We start from the raw sequence: 5,329 nt of genomic DNA, 5'->3' as shown, positions 1-5,329 counted from the left end.
AAGGAATTTTTTAAAAGCTAAGGGCAATTTTGAACAAATGACATTAAAAATAAAACTGAAAGAAAGACCCAGTAGAAGAGAAAAAAGGAAACACATTACTCAATTTCACATAAATAAAATTTTATATGCAAAGACAATTTGTCCAAAATATATAGCTTGTCAAACATATTCAGAAAGTAAAAGAAGGGTCTGGAGACCTGGCATAGAGGTTAAGAGCACTGACTGCTTTTCCAGAGGACCTGAGTTCGATTCCCAAAACCCAAATGGCAGCTCACAACTGTCTATAACTTCATTCTAGGGGATCTGGCTCCCTCACATGGACATACCTGCAGGCAAAACACCAATGCACATAAAAAATAAATTAATTATTAAAAGGAAAAGGAATAGAAGCTCTAGGGAGTTCGATAAGCATGACATCTCTGAGTCATCTAGCTTGCCAGTCATTCCTATCTCTGGTGAATACAGAAGGTTATGGACAAGCTCCATTCCCAGGTCAATGTGTCAAAGAGCAGGGATAGATGAATCTTGGGCTCCATCATAATAGTTAGGAACAGTGCAAGGGGATATGCTGCTGTCAACAGGCCTGGATCTCTTCTCTCCAGCAGTCAGTCACTCAAGGTGCCTGGGCAGAGCTGAACCCTCAGACCAAATCTTTCAGATCCACCTATGGCCAGATAAAGAGATGCTGGCATTATTGGTGATGTCTGGGTCAATCACAGATTAAATCTAGTCTATCATAGGTAGGACCCAGAGCCAACTCCAGCTAACCCTGTGAAGCATATGGGTTATTGTTGGAGTAGCCTGCATTTAAGGTTGAGTTTACTATACCAGGATAGCATTCTGAGCTCAGTGCAAAGTGGAGGACTCCCTTTCTTGGCAGGACTCCCCATCTGTTTTATTTGGATAATGTCCCTAGTCCTGGATGCTTGACCTTACTTGTACAAAGCACCCTACAAATAGGGCTCAGCACACAAGGCCCCTCCTTTTATTTTGTGCTGTGGTATTTGAATTAATGCAATCTGTCCTCAAACAGGTCTGCATATGTAAATTAGGTGCACTCCCTTCCTTGTTTGTCAATCCTCTCTTCCCCTTGACTTGGATCATATGAATCAACCTTGAAGCTGACTTCTGGAGGTTCTTTCTGTAGTACGTACAGCCATCTGAGGCCTGCTCACTACTTTTGCTCCCTCTTCCCTTGCAGCTGGTAGCCAATGACACCCAGAGAAGGAGATCAGCAGTGTGTACCCCAACCACATACATATTGGGATGTTCCCCAGCCCCAGAAGCAAATATGGATCTGAAGCATGAAAAGGAAGCAACCCCTACATCTGTAGTGCTCTTACTCACTGACTGAGATGAAATGGTCCTAGGATTTCTAACAGCCTTACGGCAAACAGCACACAGGAGCAGGATGAAGGATGTCCATCCGACTTCTTGTGACCAGTAGGCAAGTCTGTTAAAACAACTTTTGTAAAGATCTCACAGTGTAAAGTGAAATTTGGGCACGAAAGGGATTGAGTCCTTGTGTAGAACAAAGATGGTAGTTCTGAAAAAGAACAAAGTGAAAATCTGGGAAGAAAAACACCTTATCTGAAATTCAAACAAGAGTAATGAAATGGGCTTTGAAGTAGGCAAGCTACTTGAGGAGACAGAGCTGTGACATTGAAGGCAGAGCAATATGGAGCTCCCAGGAAGAAAACAAAACAAAACACCGAAACATAGGCGTGAAGAGATGTGTTTGCTGATATTGAGGCTGCGATGAGGAGGGAGGACAGGAGGCCTGGAAGGAAGGCCTCCGTGCTCCCTCCTCTGGATGAAAAAAAAAGTCCTCCATAGATGCAGGAAGCTTAGTGTGTCCCAACAGAGACACAGTGCTCTACTTATCATTTTGAATTGCTGAAAGTCAGAGGAAGGAAGATGAGAAGGAGAAGAGAGAGAGAGAGAGAGAGAGAGAGAAGCAAAGAGACAAAGAAAGGAGAGAAATAAGAAGTAGCCACTAGAAAAGGAGGGTCTGTGTGTCACTTGACACTGAACCACAGTGTAACTGATAGTTCATTAGGAACAAAGCCTGCCACTGAGGGAATACAGGATCACCTTCTCAGGACTCAAACCAAAAGAACACAGTAACCTGAAATTGGGTACCCAGAAAAACTTCAAGTCAAAGTCTCATGCATCATCCAGTATGGAATAGTGAACAGTGTAGGTAAGGCACTTTTCAAATGCTCCCTGCACAAGAGAGTGATGGGGTATAATTATCCCATGCTGTGTTCATAAATCCCAGTGTCTTCTGTATGAGTGTGGAATGCATGACAGCAACTTGCCCATTTATAATTAAGAATTTAAAAAGAGTGCAGCATGGAGAATCAGGCAATAAACTGAGGGAAACTGTAGTCCAGGTGGTCAGAAAGACCTACAGCCAAGGGAGGAGGCCAGAGGAATGTCACAGTCATGAATGCATGATGTACTGGGGATTGTGTTCCTCATTCTCCTGTCTCAAATACTTACAAGTCAATGGCTTGAAGCAAATATAATGTAAAGGATCTACAATGAGATTTAAGACACCCAGGAAAATAAGGCACACAGAACAGTAGTCACAAACAGCAGGATACACCCCATGTAAAGTATTAATAGAGGGGAGTCTAGCATGTTAACTTGGGGTAGATTCCAACAAGTTAGGAATGCCTGTTGCAATTCCTGGAACAGTCACTAAAAACAAAAACATATTGCTAAAAACAGAGGAGATTAGATGCAAAAGGAAGTTGCAGCAAAAAAAAAAAACCAGGCTCAATGAGTAGAGTGTTCTCCATACAAGCATGAGGACCTGAGTTCAATCCTCATCACCCACATAAACAGCGGGGCACAGTGCTGCACACCTATGATCCTCGCACTGGCAAAGCAGAGAGACACAAGGATCCTTGGGGCTTGCTGGCCAACAAGTCTAGATAAATCCAGATTCAGTGAGAGAACCCTGGTTCAAAATATATGATAGAGAGTGATTAAAGAAGTCACCTGAGCTACTGCTGCGTCTTCCATCCCAGCGGCAAGAGCCAATGCTCCCAAGTCTCCTGCCCCACCTTTGGATCCAGGTAAACCAGGGCCCACTTCCGGACTGCCTGCCTGGGCCTGGACTCTGCCACTGAGGCTCCATCCTGGCAGAGATGGCAGGAGGCAAGGTACTGACTATAGTTTCCTGCTTCACCCACGGAACTAGGACTAGACGGGCTGCCGGTGCTTGGGGACTGCCAAGGTGGCTTCCATCACAGAGGCAGGAGCAAACTCACCCCAGCATCCTAGTCTCCTGCTCCACCCACATGCCTGAGACTATCAAGGCCTGTCTCCAGGCAACACTCCTGTGCTTGGGGTGTACCACTGGGGCTCCCATCCATCCCAGTGGGATCCAAAGCACCCCAGCATCCTAGTCCACTTTTCCACCCACGAGACCAGGAAGTGGAGAGCTACCAGAACAGTGGACTTGCCTACACCCACCAGAAGGGAACCCTGGCCCCACACTCGTCAGGAGAGGAAGAGGCACCCTCTGGAACCCACTGCAGGAACGGATGGGAAGGAGACAATATAAAAACACAAGTAGCAACAGAAAAACCAATATGACACCGCCAGTGTCCAGAGACTCTACTCCAACAAGACTGGAACACCCTAACATGAATGGACTAGACGAAAATGACATAAAAAACGACTTCATGGAAATGATAGAAGCCCTCAAAGAGGATATAAGAAAATCCCTTAAAGAGATGGAAGAAACAACAAAAAATGCAAGAAATGGAGCAAAACAAAAATATCAAGAAACAATTCAAACAGTGCAAGGGCCAAAATCTGAAATAGAAACAATAAAAAAAACAGTCTGAAGAGATGCTGGAAATAGAAAACCTGGGAAAATGATCAAGTACTACAGATGCAAGCATAACCAACAGAATACAAGAGATGGAAGAAAGAATCTCAGGTGTTGAAGATACACTAGGAGAATTAGGTTCATCGAACAAAGAAATTTTTAAGTCCAACAAATCCCTAGCTTTTTAGATTCATCGAACAAAGAAATATTTGAGTCCAACAAATCCCTAGCACAAAATATCCAGGAAATTTGGGACACCGTGAAAAGACCAAACTTAAGAATAATAGGTATAGAAGTGCCAGTGAGTCTTGGAAACAGGGAGATTCCCAAGAGATATGTATGATACCCCAGAGAAGTGGAATGAGGCAAGATCTCCTGAGCAGGTTGGGAACATCGGGGTAGGGGAGAGTAAACCAGGAAAAAGAGAGGGGGAGAAGAGGAGGGGAGAAGAAGGCATGGGGGAGCAGGAAGGTTGAGTCAAGGTAAGAATAGAGGAGAGCAGGATGAGATATACTATAATAAAGAGTCATTATAGGTTTGAGGAGAGAGCTGACACTAGTGAGATCTGCAGAGATCTACAAGGATAACACCAACTGGCAAACTAAGCAATAGTGGAGAGACTACATTAAATGCCCCTCCTTGATGATAAGGTTGATGACTACCTTATATGCCATCCTAGAACCTTCATCCAGTGACTGATGGAAGCAGAGACAGTTACCCACAGCTAAACACTGAACTGAACTCCTGGAACCTTGTGACAGAGATGGAGGAGTGATGAGCAAAGGGGTCAAGACCATGTTGGTGAAACCCACAAAGACAGCTTACCGGATAAGGGGGAGCTCTTCAATCCCAAACTGATGGCTGAGAGGACAAAAGGGAACTGATCCAGACTCCATGAATGTAGTGCCAGTGAGGAGGCCACATAAATCACTGGGGCCTTGGGTAGTAGATCAGTGTTTACCATGCTGTATGAATGATCTTTGGGAGCCCATTCCAAATAGAGGGATGCTCTCTCAGCCTGGACACGTGGGAAAAGACTTTGGAGATCCCCCCAAGGAGGGCCTCACCCTCCCTGGGGAATGATGTGGGGATAGGGTGGCGGGCTGGGATGGCTGGTGGAGGGACAAGGGAGGAGAGGTGGGAGAGGAAGCTGGGATTGACACATGAAGCATTCATGTTTCTAATTTAAATAAAAACATATAATGAGGGAAAAAGAAGTCACCTGATGCTAACATCTGACCTCTATAAGCAGGTAACTGCATACATATCCACACCTGCCCCCCAACACAGTCAAAAAGAAACATTCAAGATAAATCAGTGCAAATTACAGCATGTAGATTTACCCATTGTGCCGATGAGCCCTTAACTCTGAAAGCTCTGCAATCTTTCTTCCTACATCTTTGGAGGGATCACTAGGGTAATGGCCACCCTCCCACAAGAAGCAAGGGAACTGGAAAACACTGCAGAACAAATGAAGGCAAT

General features: G+C 44.8%; 1 long non-coding RNA gene across 1 annotated transcript; it reads right to left on the bottom strand.

Moving 5' to 3' along the window:
* Positions 1–233: 233 nt before the first annotated feature.
* LOC110340376 lies at positions 234–4,726 on the bottom strand. The gene is made up of 3 exons (XR_002382169.2): positions 4,673–4,726; positions 1,348–1,453; positions 234–664 (listed from the first exon to the last, which is right to left on the bottom strand). It is a non-coding gene; the product is annotated as an uncharacterized LOC110340376 (long non-coding RNA).
* Between the last annotated feature and the right edge of the window lie 603 nt (positions 4,727–5,329).

The sequence above is a fragment of the Mesocricetus auratus genome, unplaced genomic scaffold (assembly GCF_017639785.1).
Source record: "Mesocricetus auratus isolate SY011 unplaced genomic scaffold, BCM_Maur_2.0 Super-Scaffold_100010, whole genome shotgun sequence".
NCBI classification, from domain to species: domain Eukaryota; kingdom Metazoa; phylum Chordata; class Mammalia; order Rodentia; family Cricetidae; genus Mesocricetus; species Mesocricetus auratus.
This window is presented reverse-complemented; position numbering and strand designations above follow the sequence as displayed.